Below are 21,686 nucleotides of genomic sequence, written 5' to 3' on the forward strand. Positions count from 1 at the left end.
TGAAAAAGCAAAGCAAGGGGCACCTGGGTGGCTCAGCAGGTTAAAGGTCTCACTTTGGCTCAGGTTCCTGAGTTTGAGCCCCGCATTAGGCTCCATGCAGACAGCTCAGAGCCTGGAGCCTGCTTTGGATTCTGTGTCTCCCTCTACCCCTTCCCTCCCCTGCTTGACTCTGTCTCTGTCTCTCAAAAATAAATAATAACAAATTTTAAAAAATAAGTAAAACAAGAAAATGATCTCCAAAGAGAGGTAAAATTTAAACAGAACAGTTGTTAAAAATAGTTGTTAAAAACTTCTTGAAGTTATCAAGAAGATATTTCACAGGAGATTTCTATAAAATATTAAGAAAATAATCTGAAAGTCACTTAAAGTGTTCCAGAGCAAAGAAAAAGCAGAAATGTTTCCAATCATTTTATTATATCACTTCAGTACCAAATCCAACAGGATTGCGCTTTCTCCCATACACACATTCACACCACACACACATGCACACACACAAACACACATACCTCAGTTTCCAATCCCCAATTACATAATAATTATATCATATAGAACAACTATATGAAAACAACTGTATATATATATATATATACACACACACATATATATGTATATATATGTGTGTGTGTATATATATATGTGTGTGTGTGTGTGTGTGTGTATACACACACACACACACACACACAGACCCAAATACAATAGCACATTAACTCTTGCTAGATAAAAGTTTATTTCTTGCTCCCGTGAATGTACTTAGCAAGTACTAAGAGTGTGTTAGCAGGTCACCATGATGTTTTCCCAATGCAGACATTCAAAAATATAGGATGTTGGGGTGCCCGGCGGCTCAGTAGGTTGAGCATCTGACTCTCAGTTTTGGCTCAGGTCAAGATCTTGTGGTTTGTGAGATCGAGCCCTGCATCAGGCCCTGGCTGACTGCACAGAGCTTGGGATTGTCTCTCTCTTTCCATCTCTCTTTCTCTCTGCCACTCCCCAACTCATAAGCCTGTACTCTCTTGCTCTCATTCTTGCTCTCTCAAAATAAATGAATAATCTTAAAAAAATAAAGAAATTTGGGGCACCTGGGTGGCTCAGTTGGTTGAGCAACCGACTTTGGCTCAGGTCATGATCTCATGGTTTGTGAGTTCTAGCCCCGCATAGGGCTCTGTGGTGACAACTCAGAGCCTGGAGCCTACTTTTGATTCTGTCTCCCCCTCTCTCTTCCCCTCCCCCGCTTGCACTCTGTCTCTCTGTCTCTCTCAAAAAAATAAACATTAAAAAATATTTTAAAAAATAAAAATTATAAATAAATTAAAAAAAAATAATACAGGATATTGGTGGCATTGCCATTTCCAAAATTTGTTTTCAAGGTTAGCCACGTGTCAGTAGGAAAGGTCATGGGGCAGCATCATGGCGAAGATTTTTATAGGTCAAGGCTGGAAAGGTCTCGCATCAATTCCATCCACACTGCTTTAACATGCAATCACATCACAAGTCCTGCCTGCAAGAAAGCCTGAGAAGTGTAGTTCCTTTAAGGTCAGTCATGTTCAAGCAATAACTTAATGCCAAGGAAAATAAAGGATGCATTTTAAGAGGAAATTTAGCCTATTTCTCAGAGTGGTTGTGAGGATTAATACCTGTCAAATGGTCAAAATAAGGACTAGTAGATGGAAACCTCCCAATATATTTAAGCTACCTCAACACCCATTCTGTTTATCCCCACTCCTACTCTACTCTATGGTCTTATCTCCTTCTTTACTTTTCAGTTAGAAGACTTTAAGCTGTAAGACAACTCAAATCCAATGGTTCCAATAAGAAAGTATTATAATGTAATTTATGTAAAGCCCTGAACTGTGGCAATTCTAAGGTTATTGAGTACTACATCTCAGTAACATCAATACATGTTCAGTTTCTTGTGGTTTTTATTTTCACAATTCACCATATATTAAAATTTTGTCCCTGTGGCTTGCTCCCATCATAAATGAAAAATGGTCTGAGCATCCCAAGATACATTAGAAAATTAGAGGCAAGAATACTCCTTTCTGTATCTTTCATCTTTTTTTCTACATATTTTTTTCCTTCACATTTGCCCAGTTGTAAGCCTTATTTCTGTTGGAATCATGCTGTCTGCTTTGTCTGGACCATCCCAATCCAGATGGGGTACTCTGGGTGACTTGCCTTGTGGCCTCACATCACAGAACAGCCTGGAAGCTGTGCAGTGGGGGGAGCAACCCTCCCTTGGCATAGTTTGGTAGAAAATGAAATGTGGGGAACACCTGGGTGTCTCTGTCAGTTAAGCATCCGACTTTGGCTCAGGTCATGATCTCAGTTTGTGGGTTCATGTCTTAACTAGGGCTCTGTGCTGACAGCCTGGATTCTGTGTCTCCCTCTCTATCCTGCCCCTGTTAGCACTCTGTCACTTTCTCTCTCTAAAATCTAAAAAATAAATAATTTTTTTTTATTTTTATTTTTTTTTTTATTTATTTTTGGGACAGAGAGAGACAGAGCATGAACGGGGGAGGGGCAGAGAGAGAGGGAGACACAGAATCGGAAACAGGCTCCAGGCTCTGAGCCATCAGCCCAGAGCCTGACGCGGGGCTCGAACTCACGGACCGCAAGATCGTGACCTGGCTGAAGTCGGACGCTTAACCGACTGCGCCACCCAGGCGTCCCGAATTTTTTTTTTTTGTTTTTTAAAGTGACCTGGCCTGAGAGCCTCCCTGACACACAGAAGACCGACCAATCTCAAGGTGGAAGTGAGGCTTTTCAGACTCTAGGACAAGCATGTTTTTTGATGGGTCCTTTCTGGATAGGCTGCTTACCCTCTGTGCACTTGCTGGACACTTGTGGGTCTGAAGTAGAGCCCTGGGTGGGCAGCTGCCAAGAACCATTAGTAGTAGCAGGAATCCAGAGCAACCGGGAACCTGCAAGGACCATGGCCAGGGAATGGAGGCGGCTCCTGGCTTAGGGACAGGCTTGGCTGCCACTCTGCTTTAGGAGGGGAGTGGGCGTGTTATGGGGAACAACCCAGTCTACCCTAGCCTAGGCACTCAGGGAACGAGAATATCTTCATAAACTAGAAATCTTCAGAAAATTTGTCTTAATCCCATTTGGCAGAACTAGGTCACGTTTCCACTACTAAATTAACCATTGGCAGAAGACTTAACCAATCAGAATTTAACCCTTAAGTTAGGAATAGCACCATCTTTTCTTCAGTTAAGGGATGGGGAGATGGAAACACTCAACAAAAAGTTGATTATCTCAGGAGAAAAAAGGAATAAAGCTCTTTAGCACCCAACTAACAGTGTCTGCTACAATTTACCACTTATTGCCTAGATTGCTATAGAGTTCTATTACCGGGTTTTTTGTTTTGCTTTGTTTTGTTTTTGTTTTTTTGTTTTAATATATACTTTCTACTTTGATAACATTGCATATGATATTGCCAGATGCATTTTCCAAATGGACAGCTCTTATTTATTCCATCTCAAAAAGCTTCAATACATTTTAAATCATTTAGGTCTAGGAGCACCTGTTGATTTTCTACAAGTGTTTCACTATGTAGCATATTTAAGTGTGTATTCACTGAACTCTCTGCATCCATCCTCTTCCCCCAGAGAGCTAAATGGCTCCATCACCTCATTTAGGTCTTTACTAAAATGCCATATACTTTAGTAAGCCCTTCTCTATCATGATGTAAAATTCCAACTACCTCCAACCTTCCATATTACCCTTTCATATTGTATGTGTCTCTAATAAATTAACATTATCCAACATAATTTATATGGAGCACTTAGAATTATTTACCACTAGAGCTAAGCTCCAAGAAGTTAGATTTTTAAATGTTTTATTCACTGTTCTATCTCCAGGGTTTAGAACAGTATCTACTTCATGTTAGTTGCTCAGTGAACTTGTTGAATAAATGAATGGTGGCTGTAAAAATTAACCAGATTATAAGTTGCAAAAAGTGAGAAGGTCCTAAAGACGTAAAAAAATGCAAATGAAATCATCAATTACATATTGCTTTTAAACCTATTCTTTACATTTTAAAATTTTGTTCTTGTCCTTCACAACTGAATGCCCACACAGCCAACATAAATACAAGGTTAGACTTATCCAGAATTTCCAGCTATATCCATTTTTGTTTTGATTGTGCAAAATTTACAAAGATTGCCTTAATCTTTTTTTGTATTAATTTTATATAAAACTTTAAAAAGCAACAAATATTAAGATAACTGTATAGGTAGGGGCGCCTGGGTGGCACAGTCGGTTAAGCGTCCGACTTCAGCCAGGTCACGATCTCGCGGTCTGTGAGTTCGAGCCCCGCGTCGGGCTCTGGGCTGAGGGCTCAGAGCCTGGAGCCTGTTTCCGATTCTGTGTCTCCCTCTCTCTCTGCCCCTCCTCCGTTCATGCTCTGTCTCTCTCTGTCCCAAAAATAAATAAACGTTGAAAAAAAAAAATAAAATAAAATAAGATAACTGTATAGGTAAATGCTATTAAAGAAAGAAGACAATAACACTTAAGTTTTGCCTACTGTAGGGGTGCCTGGGTGGCTCAGTTGGTTAAGTATCTGACTTCAGCTCAGGTCATGATCTTGCAGTCCATGGGTTCAAGCCCCATGTCAGTCTCTATGCTGACAGCTCAAAGCCTGGAGCCTGCTTCAGATTCTGTGTCTCCCTTTCTCTCTCTGCCCCTCCCTCACTCATGCTCTGTCTTTCTCTGATTCTCAAATATGAATAAATGTTAAAAAAATTAAAAAAAAAAGATTTGCCTCCTGGTCTAGAAGGCAGGATTTTCATCCAAATAAATTGGAAGTGTTCATCAGCAGGTGTATGTTTTTAAATTCAGTGTTTGAAAGGTGGTTTGGGAGAAACATTTATAATGCTAAGAATGTAAAAATGCTGAAAATGCAAAGACTCAAAATAACCACAGTTTTCAACCTACACTCTATAAATTTCTTGCAAATGGAAACCTTCTGATCATATATATATGGTGTATATATCCACAATATATCCACCATATATCCACCATATATATATATATACACACACATACCATCACACACACACACACACCCTATGGATTACCAATTCTATGACTGCCCTGAAACCGCCCCTCATATCTTCACTTCAAAGTGTAGTAGATTGGCCTATCGTTCTCAAACAGATGTTCCTTCCTTTGCTTTCAAGGGTGTTGTATATCCCTTCCTATTATCTTGTGATGTTCTCTGACCAAAGGGATAAGAATGGGCTTATACATTATACTTGAGTAGTCATTTTAAGAATGAGTCAAAGTTTCTATCAGGTCTCTTGTTCTTCTTCTACTATACAAATGGTACCTTCCAAAGATGGGCTCCTCATCAGTCTGAATCCTGAGATAAGACATTTGCAGTGGCATCACATACCAGCTGTGGTAGACACCAACATGTATGGTAAGCAAGACATAAATGTTTCTTGTAAGTTAGTAAAATTTTGGGGGTCATTTGTTACTTTGGAAAATAGATCCCATTGTGACCCACAGTGATTTCCCACTTTCTCGTGCCCATGTTCCTATGTAATCCTCTGCCCTTGGTGCAGGCTGGTCCTAGCGACTGGCTTCTAATGAATGAATATGGCAAAAGAGATGAGATGCCATCTTTGTTAGGCTATATATCATGTTATGTAATGTGCCTTAGTAGACAAGGACAAGAGATTTAATATAAGCAACCATGATGGAGAACTTCCATGGCAAGGGACTGCAGATGGCCTCTAGAAATTTCAGGAAAACTAAGCTCTAGGAGCAGCCTCCACCCAGTAGCCAGCAAAAACATGAACCCTCAAGCATCTGATCTAAGGGAATGGATTCCTCCAATAACCTAAATGAACTTAGAACTGGACCCTTTCCCCATTGAGCCTCCAGATAAGAATGTAACCAGCCAACATCTTATTTGTATGTATGTGCTGGTCTTGCCCAAATTCTTGACCCAGAGAAATGATGTGATTTTAAAAAGTGTGTTAAGTCACTATGTTGCTATAAGGCAACAGAAAACTAAAACAGTTATCATAGATAATGCCTATAAGTATCATATACTTAATCTCAAATTCTACCTTTTTCAACAGACAACCAGAAATGATCCCTCCCACTCTACTTCCCTAGCATTCGGTGCCATGATATGGCACTTAGCACTTTTTCTCTAGGTATCTGTTAATCTTACACACTATTTCCATCTTTTGCATTTCTGCTACCTGGGAAAGTGCTTTTCGTTTTTATTTGCCCAGTTTTAACACATTACTTTTAAATGAAATGTACTAAAATTAAATAATTCAATTTAATATATAAATATTTTGACAATCATGATTTTTGGCATAGTAATTAATATTAATAAATGCATTTTAAAGAAAAAATAAATATTTAAAAAGATAATCTATAATCCCATTTCATTATTTTAGACTGATCCTCTTTTAGGCTGTATTTGTAGAGTTTTCTGGTAAGCAAAATGAAACTACTTACTTTAGGTTCTTATTGCAATTGAGCAAATGATTAATTGTGTGGCTTCCTTAAGGTGATTATGTATTGATCTGTGATTCTCTTCCACTTGGTTATAATTTCTCATTACACTTCTATGTCCCTACGACTGCACTTTTTTCCACATTGTACAGACCACTATTATTGAATATATACCACATCACTATGGAATAGTAGGAATAGTGTAAAAAATACATCAGGGGATATCTGTAGGCAATGGCATAAATAATTGATTACCAGAATTGCTATATCATACAATGAACTTGAGGGGATATATTTGCCAAAGCACCTATGTCCTTACAAATATGTTAATGGGCTTTAGGCTTGCACCCATTCAGAGAAAAATGGTTTTAAGAAGAGATTAGAAGCATGGCATCTTTGTGAATTCCAGGGAACATGACAGGTCAGATATACTGCATACATATAAACATGTATTTGCTTATCATTAATCTCTTTTCACTACAACGTAAGTTCCATGAGGGGAGGAGATTTGATCTCCCATTTATTCACTGATATATATCACAAGAACACAGCCCCTCATACTTAATACCTAATAAATGTTGGAAGAATCAATCATTTTATATTACCTTGGCAATGAAAAAATAAATTTATATTAAAGTGAATTATAAAAGACGGGTCTTCTAGAAAAGATACTATAATTCTGGGTCTCTTTTCCTTCATTCATTTTATATGCATGACTTTTTTTACCCACAGATAGCATCAATTGCTATAACCTGTATGAATGTGGATAATATCTAAGTAAGTACACACAATTAAACATTTATTTATTTATTTATTTATTTTGCATAAGCTGGTTAGGCATGTCCTTAGGATTTTAGAGTGTTACTCTCTTCTCAGAGTATTTCCTTTTGTCATGACAACTGAGGAAGCAGAGAACTGAATGGGCTCCTGTCTAAGGAAAATACAAATGATGACTCCCCTTCTTTTCATATGTCTGTTCATGGCATATCAAAGGGAAGATCTTCCTCCATGAGGGAAGTCAAAGAAGAGAAGTTTTGCTCATATCCATGGCATCCCTGCCATCATCATCAACATGGAAGGATCTTATCAGGAAAAACAGCTTTGCCTTTCCTATTAGTGAGAGTCTTTAAAGATGTGAGGGATTGCAGGTGGGAGAGGTATGCTTGTTCTTATGGTCTCTTATTATATCGGTCTCTTAGATCAAAGATTTTGGTGTAAGAACAAGCAGTTCACTATCCTTGAGTGTATTTAACATGCTTTTAAGGAGCCACCAGGGTTAAAGGAGCTAAACGTCAGGAGTTTGTGATTTATAATCAAAAAAATGTCACTGCAGTTCCCAGCATGCTCAATAATGATAAACAGGGAGTGTTTTTCCATAGTTTTGCAAAATGCAAGGCCGACAGTTGTTGGGTATGTAAATTATACTCAGAAAATGTTATTTTCCTCTTAGAAATAAATGGCTACTTGAGTAATGAGCCCAAAAGAATGAGTGATGACCATTAGTTTTTGCTTTCCCCATCTTGTAAGCTCTTCTTGAGGAAAAACATACTATCACTATTGAAGTAATTATAAGTGATGTCTGAGTTACAACAAAAGATAATCCATTTTCTTCTAAGTGACAAAACCACAGCTGACAGGAAAAATGAAAGTACACAGGAATGATTGAAAAATGGTATGAAGAATAAAAATGCTAAATATGGATTTAAGATTTATCATTGGCTATAAAGGAAGTCACCATATAAAGTATCTGTCTGTTGATAGGACCTCTCTCTTTTTTTATTCCAGCAGAGATAAGTACTAAACATAGAAAATTATTTTTAAGATAGGTACTCTAAGAAATTCTAGCTGAGGCTATACCATTTCAATATTTACTAATGCTAAATTAACGAGGGCCACAAAAAGCTTGTAAAGATCATGTGAAAAGGTGATTACATTTGTAGTTGAACTCTGACCTCACTATGTAAGTGTAAGCTTAACAAGGAAATGGCATGAGGATGACAAACTAACTTGAGCTATGGTGTTGGTATCTAAGCGATGTTGGTACATAATACCCATTATTATCTAGTATCATGTACTTTGGGTCGCATACTTAATGGATCACTGTACAGGCGTCCTTGGAGCCACAGTGCTCGATTATACCCCTGAGGGTGGAAGTAGATGTTTCCTTCAAAGAATGTCAGTAAACAGTATTAGTTACTGTAAATTAGTAACAGTAAACAGCATTAGACATGTCGTAGATTGCAGTAAGAAAATAAAATACTTCCTCTTTGCCTGGGTGTAGACTTCTTTTTGACTTGAGGCACTAAGAAGAAAAGGGACCAAAAATCTCTAGTGTGCTTGAATGTATGCATGTGCTTGTGTGTAAGTGACTGGGGACAGAGGGGGTGATTTGCCCCTGGATGTGGAGGTATTCTGAAATTATTTTCTCCACAGCCTTTCTTATATTCTTCAATGCTCTACAGAAAGAAGGCTTATCACAATAACTGAGGCAGCTGAGGTTGAACTCTGATCCCCTGCTGGGACAAGAATGAAATGGGGATGAGTGGGGAAGTTGGTGTACTCTACTGAATGAAGAAGATCATCAAAGGTTCAAGGTATGCTAAGTAATTCACTGTAGAGCAACTACTGCTAAGAGCTATGTCTACTTAGAGTGCAAATTGCTTGAATTTCCTACAAATGCCCTCAACTAACCATATCGAGAATGTAAGCTATGTTGTGGTATATTAGCATATATGAAGCATAACATGTATGTTATACTAATATTGGAAAACTCACAAACTGTGAGATCATGACCTGAGCTGAAATCAAGAGTCAGTCACTCAACCAACTGAGCCACCCAGCCACTCCAGAAACCATTTATTTTTAACCTAGGTTCTCTGGACTGCTTAGAGTCTAAAAGGTTTCAACGGCAATTCAGAAGCTATTTTCAATATTCCAGAAACCTAATGGAAATCATAAATTACCACAGTCATAAAGCCTAACCAAATAAATATAATCATAAGCGTCTTAGATAGATGTTATCCCTTCTTACCCAGAGTTCTGAATGTATCCACAATTCATTAAAAAAAAATAAATAAAAATTAAAAAAAGAAAGACAAAATCAGTGTAATCCTAATCTATGTAATATGGCAGACATATCTTTCAAATCATAAGTACAGTACTGTAAAGGAAATTTGGGGTTGAAAAATTTTGGCAGTCATTAATCTAGTTGAACCATATCTTCATCTACCTTGTTCCCCACCACGTAACAGATGAGAAATTTGAGGCTAGGAATAGTTAGTTGATTTATCTAGTGTAATAGCTTTCATTAATATTAGAGGTGAGATGGGATATGGGGTCTCCTGATCCCACTAATTTCACTATTTATTGTACAATACCAGATGAGATACGTGTACAAATCTGAGTTTTAAAAAAATCTAGGTTTCCAAAATATTTCAAATTTTTATATTGTTATATGATTATATCTGTTCTCTCCTCATTAAAAATTTAGTTCTATTATACATGCATTCTCTATTTTAAAGTAAAATATATTAAAGAAAAAAACCACATGCATTACTGCTAATATAGCCACTAAGACAGATAAATGAGAAACTAGTGAGAAAGAAATAAGTAAATATGATAATTGAGGTAAACTATTATCATCAACTAAAAATGCATGAATATGCATATATACACATAAGCATACATTTACATATATAAATACACACATACATATATACACATTAACATATATATGGCTATATATTTGGCTTGTTCAGATATCTAGTTTTCATTGCCACATGACATATTGTTTGATGCTGGATTTATGATAGTACTACCTGCAGGTTATACTCTTCCTTAGAGATATTTTTATCTCCCCTAACATTTCCCTCCCCTAGCCCATTCACAGATCCCTTATTTCTCAATTTTCATTGTTTTGCGTATCTTTATTATGAAATTTTAAACTTGCCTGTACATATAAAAGTATGAGTAATTAGTTATCCTATTCTTTTTTTTTTTTTTTTCAACGTTTATTTATTTTTGGGACAGAGAGAGACAGAGCATGAACGGGGAAGGGGCAGAGAGAGGGAGACACAGAATCTGAAACAGGCTCCAGGCTCTGAGCCATCAGCCCAGAGCCCGACGCGGGGCTCGAAATCACGGACCGCGAGATCGTGACCTGGCTGAAGTTGGACGCTTAACCGACTGCGCCACCCAGGCGCCCCTCCTATTCTTAAAGAATGAGAAAGACATTTTGTATATAATTTCCCACAATAAAGTTTACTTCAAAAACCAAAAAGTATACAATTCAACATCAGGATCCAGTAAGCCAAAACAAAGAGAATGGATTGTCCTACATGACTAGAATGTCCAGGAACATAGCTTGACTTAAGGCCTAACTATATCCAGGTCCTCCAATGATGCTGTTGAAATTCTGTTTCTCACAATTGGCTTATCAAGGGTAGCCTTTCTCTATAGAGCAGAACAAACACCTTAAATGACCTCAGCCGAATCTGGATCTACATTTTATGTTTATCAATTTTAAAAAAGAAAAAAAAAAGTCTAATCTTACAAAAAGTTCAAGGAGATATTTTACAGGAAGATCTGTTTGTAGCCTGGTGTGAGTCACATGACAACTCATATGGAATGAAAGCCACAGTGAGCTGCTAAAAGTGGCTATATTGGGGATTGAAGAAGAAGGGGAAGGGGTCAAGGGCAAATAAAGACCAAACTGCTAAGTTCTAATTTTTTTTTTTCAACGTTTTTTTTAATTTATTTTTGGGACAGAGAGAGACAGAGCATGAACGCGGGAGGGGCAGAGAGAGAGGGAGACACAGAATCGGAAACAGGCTCCAGGCTCTGAGCCATCAGCCCAGAGCCTGACGCGGGGCTCGAACTCACGGACCACGAGATCGTGACCTGGCTTAAGTCGGACGCTTAACCGACTGTGCCACCCAGGCGCCCCTAAACTGCTAAGTTCTAAAGCACCCAGAACAGCAATAGGCACACTTTTGTATCTCAGTGAGTCATGTTTATTGAAATCATTTCCATATACTTAATATATTACATACCACTATTAGAGTTCTATAAAATTAGTTTTTAAATAAAAAACATTTAGCTTGGACTTTCTAAATTTTATATCATTTTTATCAAATGAATTGCTTCAGCTACAAAATGTTTAAACAAGTAAAATTATATGTTAAACAAAATTAAGTTGCAATAATTGATATGTTTCATAAAAGCTTTGTTCTTATCAATTTATGTCAAATTTACATGTTTTCTCCATCTTAAAAATATTCACATTTTTATCTTTCAAATAAGTTATCACTTTTAGTCTCCCTGTAATATACCAGTGTATATTATAATTTTAGTATCTTTTGTTAACTTTAAGAGTTAATTAATTAAGAGTTAATGTAGAGTTAATTAATAAATCAGAGTTTGATATCTGGTAGTGTCTAGAAATTAACATAGAAATTATAAAACAGTAGAACCTGAAAAATGGTGATCTATATATTATAGTATGGTCATCAGTTAACAGGTTGAAAATGGTACCCACATTTGCATACATTTGAATTGAATTATTATGCATACCTCTTTTTTAAAAATTGTAGGAGGCTGTATATAATAGTTCCAGATGACTAATAAATTAATGTATACTCTGTGTTGCTGGTGATTATCAAGGAAAAAAAGTAATCCTGTAAAGCAAAATTATCTGATTTTACAATGTAAACATATATAAGAAACCAAATTTTAGAATATCCAGTAAAAGTGGATTTCTGAAAGGAAGGGATTTTTTTTCTTTCCTGTATAAGAAACTTAAAAAAAAAATGAGTTGGAAAGAACAAAATGTGCTGAATACATTCAACAAGGCTAGTACAATATTATAGGTTTATTCATAAAAGACAAATTTAGGTGATTCCTCTATTTCAAATAATTATAAAGGATTTATGTGTAACAACAGATTCTTTTAGATCTCCACATTACATTTCAAGAGAAGCAGAAGCTATGAAGCCTGTTACACCTGGACACAGGTAAACCCAGGGCACTGAAAAGTTGGTGCCTCTGAGGACAACCTTAGAAAAGGAACAGAACTAGTGGATGTATGCCTCCATTCCTCAACCTTTGAACAGAGCATTCTGGAAGGCATTTCGTATGTTTCCAGAGGTCTGGGGAGATTGAGCCCATACTGCCTATAGCAGTGACCTTGATAATATACCTCTGTTTTGCTTCCCCTGCTTCCCCCTCTGATGCTTTCCACTACCTTGCTTTTATTTCCTGAGATCTTCTCTCTAATTAACTACGTGTATCCAAAATCCTCATGTTAGACATAGTGTAGAAAAAGAGTAAAACAGGGGCGCCTGGGTGGTGCAGTCGGTTAAGCGTCTGACTTCAGCCAGGTCACGATCTCGCGCTCCATGAGTTCGAGCCCCGCGTCGGGCTCTGGGCTGATGGCTCAGAGCCTGGAGCCTGTTTCCGATTCTGTGTCTCCCTCTCTCTCTGCCCCTCCCGCGTTCATGCTCTGTCTCTCTCTGTCCCAAAAATAAATAAACGTTGAAAAAAAAATTAAAAAAAAAAAAAAGAAAAAGAGTAAAACAGTAAGTTAGAATTTTTTCATCACATAAAAAAATACTGGTATGTTAGTACATAGAATATTATTTATGAAAAATAAAGATGTGTACTTTGGATACTACAGGTGTCTTACACTACTGGATTTCTTGTTTTAATTCTTAAATCTGAAAACCATGATTGTTTGTTTTTTAAAATATTTTGTACTTTGTTACTTTCAAATAATTACAGTGTATTTTTACTTTTTATTATTTTGTTTTTATTGAGTTATAATTGACATGATATTATCTTAATTTGGGGTATATAAAGATAGTTATTTGATATTTTTATACATTATGAAGTTATCACCTCAGTAGGTTGAGTTACCCTCTATACATATAATATTATGACAGTACTATTGGCTATATACCCTATGCTGTATATTATATCCCCATGATCTATTTATTTTATAAATTGGAATTCTGTACCTCTTAAATCCTCTTCACCTATTTTGCCTGGCACCCCTAGTCCCTAGCACCCCTAGTCATCCCCTCCCCTTTGGCAACTACCAGTTTATTCTCTGTATCTATGAGTCTGTTCATGTTTTGTTTTGTTTTGTTTGTTCTTTTTTTTTTTTACTCCATATTTAAGAAATCATATGGTATTTGTCTATGTCTGACTTTCTTCATTTAGCATAACACCCTCTCGGTTCATGCACATCACAAATGGCAAGACTTCATTTTCTTTTTTAATGTTTGTTTGTTTCCTTGTTTGTTTGTTTATTCATTTAGGGAAAGAGTATGTGCACGAGCAGGGGAAGGGCAGAGAAAGAGAAGGAGATGGAGAATCTCATGCAGGCTCCATATAAGATCATGACCTGACCCCATATCCAGAGTCAGGCACTTAACCAACTGAGCCACCAAGGTGCCCCTTTACTTAATTTTGTAAATGGCTGAGTAATATCCCATTGTGTGCGTACACACGTGTGCATCTGATGGACACTTATGTTGCTTCCATAAACCTGCAATTAATACAGGTTTAACATAGACCTTTTTGAATTTGTGTTTTCATTTTCTTTGGATTAGTACTCAGAAGAGGAACTGCTGGATCAAATGGTAGTTCTATCTATAATTTTCTGAGGCACCTCCATATTGCTTTCCATAGTGGCTACACCAAACTTACATTCCTACCACTAGTGTATGAGGGTTCCCTTTTCTCCACATCCTCACCAACATTTGTTACTTCTGGTCTTTTTGATAAGTCATTCTGACAGGTATTTTCATTTCCCTGAGGACTGGCGATGTACAGGATCTTTGCATGTACCTGTTGGCCACTGAAACCATATTTTAATAAACACTTCTGATTTAAATGATAAGCTAGAACCCTAGAAATGTGTTACTTATGTTTATTTTAAATAATGCATATAACCATTCTTATCCTTAGTCACTTTTATCTGATGTCCAGATCTTGCATATGCTGATACATTTTTGATACGAGTTATTTAATATTTGGGATCTAGAAATATAACCATAAAACTTTAAATTATCTTTTATACTTAAAAGGCTTTGTGAGAAGGCCACCAGGTCATGTTAAATATTTGCTCCTTCATCATAAAAACAGTGATGCTTGACATAATTGAGTATCAGGCACTTTCCAGATTAATAAGCAGCCTAACATTACTATGAAAGCTACCCTGTTCACCACATAATGCGAAATGCTGTCTTGTCATTAAAAAAGCTCAATCTTCCTTGGTTAATAATATATACAAAATGTTGTTAGTAAGAATAGGTGTATATTTTGGATAGGGGCAATCATGTCTCTGTACAAAGTCCTAAACACAGGACTTTTGTGCAATATCTGTCAATTTATTCCACATAGAAGTACAGGAATATATATATATATATATATATACACATATATATACACACATATATGTGTATATATATATGTGTGTATATATATGTATACATAGGAATATATATAGGCAGAAAGTAATGTAGCTTCAAATCTAAAGCTTTTGCAGTTGTATAAGTAACACTGGTCTAAAAATCCCATGAGATTGGTAATTCTATATAAGAACAACTCAAAACAAATGTATTTGGTCAAATCCATGCTTAAGAAGCAGACTCCTGGCCACAGGAAAAGGCCATGGAAACAAAATTAACACTTGATCCTGATGCTATCAATGATAAAGTTTGGTCTGTGGATTAGGAAATCTCAGATTACAGGCAGTGATGAACATCCCCTCATGGCATCGTAGAACACTGATGAACAGGAACATCTCAAAGAAAGAATACATGCCTACATTCTAGGTACTGTAATGAAGACTGTTAGAAGTGAATTAGATGGTTTTTGGTTCCTGATCACTGTTTCACAGGAAGGAAAATCTACTTTACCCTAGAGATATACCAAAACTACAAGGTCTACTACTGTCCCAGTTCAGACTCTCCAAATAAATGAACCTTGAAAAATTTCTTCAAGTCTGACTCTCTAGCAAAGTTCAAAAAGAATCTGTCACCTTATTACAGGTTTTCCTTTAATAAATCAGACTTCTGATTATCACCATTCTAGAAATAGATCATCTATTAGTATGACAAGATCTCCACTAAGCAAAAGAGTATCCTTCCTCCTTGAACACAGACTGTGATCTTTAAATAGCATTTTCCATTAAAAGTTGAAGGGCTCCTTGAAGAAATAGCTCATTTTGGGAGCTGTGGGATAGGATATATACAAGAGGGGCCTGGAATACCTCGTCACACCAGATTAGAACTCTTTCAAAGATAACAAAGGTCAAAGCAGGATGTTTCAGGCAAACGTGAAGAAGCTACCACAGGGGAGACAATTTTCCACAAATGTGACAAATCGAACATAAATAAATATAATTGCAACAGATTAATAAGGCAGTTCATGTTAATGCAGATACAGCACAATTTAAATCATGAAATCAGTGAAGTCTGATCTCAATTTACTTAGTCAATTTCCATTTATTACTGAATTGCATATTGCTTAGCATTATTGAAACCAAGCTCATTCTTCCTCTGCAAATGTCTTCAAAGTAGTAGTAGGATCTCACATCTTATATTTTTTAATTTTCTTTAACATTTACTCATTTTGAGACAGAGAGAGAGAGAGAGAGAGAGAGAGAGAGAGAGACAGAGAAAGAGGGAGATACAGAATCTGAAGCAGGCTCAGGCTCTGAGCTGTCAGCACAGAGCCTGACGTCAGGCTCAAACTCACAGACTGTGAAATCATGACCTGAGCCAAAGTCAGTCACCCAACCGACTGAGCCACCCAGGTGCCCCTACATTTTTTTTAAATGTGTGGGTTTTTTTTCCATTTGTTTGTTTGTTTTGAGAGAGAGAGAGAGCGAGGGAGCACAGGGGAGCAGCAGAGAGAGAGAAAGAATCTTAAGCATGCTGGGCATGGAGCCAGACTCAAGGCTTGATCTCATGACGCTGAGATTATGATCAGAGCCAAAATCAGAAGTTGGGCACTTAACCAATAGAACTATCAAGGTGCTCCTAATTTTTTTTTTTTTTTTATGAGTAGCCACTGTGCCAAATATATCTTGTCTCTAAGCTGAGTATATTCTTTTACCATCCTGCATTTGGGTGGTCATGGCCTCTAAGATCAGTACTCTTATCTGAAGAAAAGGCAATGAATAGAGGAGATAGTTCAAAACTGTCATTTTTGAGTTTTCTGACTCTTAAGAAATGCCAGTGATTTTATTCTGAGGAATCAGAGATTCACGTATTAATAAAAAAAGTTCACAAGTCATTTTACCTCCCACTACCAATATATAGACAAATATTCATAATCATGACAGTAATTAACTTGAAAAAATTAATATTCCATCCTATTTTCCAAACTCTTGTGAAATGGGTATGTATGTAAGCATTCTCACGGTTACTTGTATTTTATCTATTACCTCTTCTCATATCATACCTGAGGAAAATAAAAGCTCCTCAAAAAGGAAATAAAATTATACTGAAACACTGCCAGAGAAAAAGCTTTTAAAAGTACTAAAATGTAATCACATTTGACTAAACCTTTACAAAATCTAAGAGCAAATACTTCAAAGAGAACATACATTTGAGGTAAAAATTTATCAGACCTCCTAATGTCTTTTTCCCCTACCACTTGTTACTTGATTTGGATTGTCAGAAGCATCTGAATGCTGTAAATAAATTAGGTAAAATGGATGTGTCATGTCCTTGCGTTGGGTACCAGTGATTACCATCCCCAATTTAGTTTATTCCCGTTTTCTTTTTTCTTTATTATTTTTTTAAACCTCAATGTAACCATTAATCCTGCTTTTATAATACTTTCTGAATTTACTCTGGAGGAAGAAACCCTTTTCCGCACACAACGTAGGTTCTGCTGATAAAACTGATTTTGCTAGCAGGACACAGAAGCACAGTCACGAAGGACCTAGGTAACAAATGACTAGCAACAGAATTCCATACACACTCTCTGCCATAGTGATACCTTTTAAAAGACAAACTCATTCCACAAGTTAGGATAATCCTAACTAATTCTGGGAATTGTGTTTGCTGTCAGGTTTATGAATTCCAACTCTCCCATCCCCACCCTCGCCAATACCACTCCTCAAAGAGAACAGGCATCCGTGGTATTTGGCAATCAAGAAATGATCGATTCATCAAAGGCCTCAAGTTTTTGCAAACCAGATGCCGAACAGAAAAATTCAGCCAATTCAACAGAAAGAAAGCTAAGAGATCCTGGTGTCATAAATGGGTCTTAAATCAAGCTGTGCTTGAGGCCAGAAGCCTCTAGTGTCTCAGAAATAATGGTCTCTTAGTGAGATCACCTTCTTCTGTTGTTGCTGGAGCTGTGAGTTGAATTACATCTTCCTCAACATTCATATGTTGAAGTCCTAACCTCTAGTAACTCAGAAAGTGTCACACCTTTAATTAAGCCTACCATATTTTTACTCTGAGGAAGTAAAAATAAACATTAACAAATTATGCATGCCTCCATCACTACCATAGAGAAATAAATATTCATCACTTTAACAGTGATGAAATAAGCTGAAAAAAATCATAATCTCCTCTTCTCCCAATATGTTGGATTTACGGGTATGTTCTTCTGAATGGAAGCCAATTATTTTGTTTATGTAAGCCACTTAGAAAACAGAATTTCCTGTCAATTAACAACAACTAAAATGTTCTGACTGACCCATGCTATTTCTGAATGCAGTATCACTGAAATTATTTTGTTCCCCCAATTGTCCAGATTTGCTTTATTTAGGACCCTGTAAAATAAATTACAGCTTATCTCATGACCCAAACAGCAGACACTTTGTGAAAGTTGACAAAAATAGTGTTTTTCTCTTTCAGTGGTCACAGGAAAAACTCCAAAGCAATGAAGCATACATGCAACTTTGACAATATAGATCTTGGCTTAATCATACATAGTTGTTGCCCTATGCTTTCAATAACTCAATTTCCCCCAAACTTGGTAGTTTTCTTGTCTAGAACCTTTATGAAATGTTCACACTTAAGTGCCTGCACCCTTGAGACTTTCACCCCCCACCTTAAGAGGTGGAGTTTTCTCTCAACCCTCTACTTAAACCCATTGTGAAGCAAAATCACTGCTGACTCTGGTGATAAATCACCATATTACAACTATCAGGGCATTTAATTTGTACCTAAAATCAATTGGGGCTTGCTGATGCCAAAAAGTAATATATCGTCAGCTAAAAAAAAAAAAACCAAAAAAACAAAAAACAAAAAAACAACAACTGGATATTGCACTTCAAAGCAAGATGAACCGTCAGTCACCTTGATGACCAACCAACAATTTATGGGTTGTAAAAACCAAACAGACAAATTGTAAGAAAAATGCACTTTGACTTTAACATCGACATTTGTGGGATTTGGCTGGAGTGAAAAAAAAAATCAAATGGCTTTGTAGAAAAATGAAGAGATATATGGTGGTGTTGAGCCTTGTTACAGAAGGAAGTGTGTTTGTTGAGGGTAGAGTGGGGGATGTAAAGACATTGATGGTTGTAATTCCTTGACTAAAGATCTCTAATTAGCAAATAATGTTTTACTAAGTATTAGCAAGTTACATGTTATTAACTAATCCATCTATTCATTCATCAACTATTAGCACATCAAACACCATGTCAGAATGTTGGAACCGTAGCTGTGTTTTGCTGGCTAGAGAGATATTTACCCAAAAAATGAGGAAAAGAGCTAGGTATTCGTTTCTGCCAGAAATTATATCAACCATGATGAGGAAAGCATTAGGCATTTAAATGTTTATTGTGTGGCTCGCATTGCAGAAGGCATGTGACATTTTTACATTTGATTCCCCCCTACTCTATGTGAGAAATATTATTAAAAACAACTTTATTGAGAAAAATAAGATTTGCAGATGAGGAATTTTCCCAAGTGTACATAGCTATTAAGAGGAAAGCCATCCTTTGAATCTAAGTTGACTGCAAACTCTGCTTTTAACTTTCAGATTTAGGAGACGGTATAAAAAGGAGGGCAAAAGATAGTGATGCCAATGAACAAATCTGGCAAATGACCCTTTTGCCATTAACAATAGAACTACTATTAAGAATGGAAATGCCTTTGCTGTTTAATGTGGTGATATTTAAAAAGCTGGTACATTTTTGCAGTCACATAAAAAATCTTGGAATCATACTTTCTCTGTATGTGATTTTGGACAGGTTACTTAAGCCCTCTGAACTCATTAATTTATTCTGAAAATATTTATTAAGTAACTATCCATAAGCACAAAAATACTATTGTCATCAAGACACAGGTCTCTTGGCATCAGAAAGCTACCACACTAGTTTTGGGTAGGGGATGAGGGGTTTCCATAAACAAATCAATTAAAGTCATAATTTCAAATTGTGTCAAGTACTATAAAACTATCATTATTACTATTAAATAGTATGTAAATAGGTAACTAGCGAGTAAGAGAAGAATAAATCAGGAACAGAACAAATCAGGGGTAATCAGGAAATGCCTCCCAAAAGCAGTAACATCTGACTGCAATCTAAATAATGAGAAGGAGCCAGCCAAGTGATAGTCTTAGGAAAAGGTTCATATACAAGTAATAGGCAGAAAAAAAGTCTTAAGGTGGGAATAATCTTGGCACATTTGAGAAGGGTTACAAAAGTCAGTCTTGTGAGAGTGAAAATGAGATTAAGTCGGAAATGCTATCTGAGATCCAATCACATAGGGCCTTAGAAGTCATTGTACTAGATTTGGAATTTCTTAGGAGTGCTACAAAAAAGTGTAGTATTTTAAGATGGCTATGATTTGATGCAATTTATTTCTTTACTTTAGCATGCTTCTGGCTACTATATGAAGAATGGACTAAATTCAGGAAGGGAAAAAGCAAGGAAGAAATTAGGATTTTATTGAACCAGTTTTAGTGAGAGGTGATGGTATCTTGGTTGGAGGAGGTGAATAGTGAACATGGTGATGGTAGAGTGTGGGATATATTTTGGGGCAAAGCCAACAAGTATTTGGTAGACTAACAGACTGAACACGGGTTATGATGATACAAGGAATTAAGGATCATTGGTAGGATTCTTTTGGTCAGAATTGTGTGGTTAGTGGGGTCATTAAGAAGAATGCAGGGAATTGGGTGAGGAAGAAGTTTCTGTTGGAGTGGACAGTGGGGGATGTTAGTAAACACTTTTTTTTGACCAAATTATCTTTAAAAAACCCATCAGATATTCAAATGGAGCTGTGATGAGGCATGAAGGGGATAAAAGGATAAGATGAATAAATAGGAATCATCCTCATATTAAAAGTCATGTGTGAAATAACTCAGAAAATAACGAAGTTAGAAAGGAGAAGGCGGCCAATGAACAGAGTAGAGAGAGAAGAAAAATACTCAAAGGAAACTGAAACCAATAGTCTAAAATTGCAACAAACAAACAAACTAGAGAAATGTAGTGTTACTGAGGGCTGCAGAGGTAGAGAATGGACAACTATTCAACACACTGAGAACATAAATAAAAATGAGTACAGGAAACTGGTTATATGTCAAAAGAAATTGTTGGTGATATCAATGAATTGTGGACAACAACAACTGGAGAGACTCGTGTTCAGATTAAACGAGGTGAAATATAAAAAATGATTACTTTGTTTATCTAATGCTGCATAACAAATTACCCTGAAATTAGTGGTATAACATAATCACTTATTATGTTCTTGTGCATCTGCAGGTCGGAAATTCAGGAAAAGCTGAGCATTTCTTACTTGGGGTCTCTTATGACGTGGTTGCACTCAGATTTTGCTGAGACTACAGTCATTTAAAAGTCTGATGAGGGTGCGGGATCCAACAACGTAGCTCAGTCACATTTAAACGAAGTTGGAGGTGACACCTGGCCAAAACTGTAGGACCTTCCCATGTGAATCTCCATGTGGCTGTTTTAGTGTCCCCATATCATGACAGATGGCTGTCCACAGAGCAAGTGATTTAAGAGACCAAAAGGGAGATAGAAGCCTTGGGAGCCATACTTCTTCACACCTGCACCCCTATGTTGGTTATAAAAGCCCGAAAAAAGAAGTCAGTTTCAATGTGACAGGGGAATATGTAAGTGAGTAAATATTAGGAAGTAATGATTACCAGTAGTCATCTGGGTGGCTGACTCACAGTGATAATATGTTTTAAATCATTAAATACATTGCCTG

At 36.7% G+C, this 21,686-nt stretch overlaps 1 protein-coding gene across 1 annotated transcript in view; it reads right to left on the reverse strand.

Moving 5' to 3' along the window:
• RAG1 (recombination activating 1) overlaps nucleotides 1–21,686 on the reverse strand; it is a 1,204,476-nt gene that overhangs the window by 18,706 nt on the left and 1,164,084 nt on the right. The window lies entirely within an intron of this gene.

This window comes from Puma concolor, chromosome D1 (genome assembly GCF_028749965.1).
Source record: "Puma concolor isolate L17-30 chromosome D1, mPumCon1.1.hap2, whole genome shotgun sequence".
Lineage (NCBI taxonomy): Eukaryota > Metazoa > Chordata > Mammalia > Carnivora > Felidae > Puma > Puma concolor.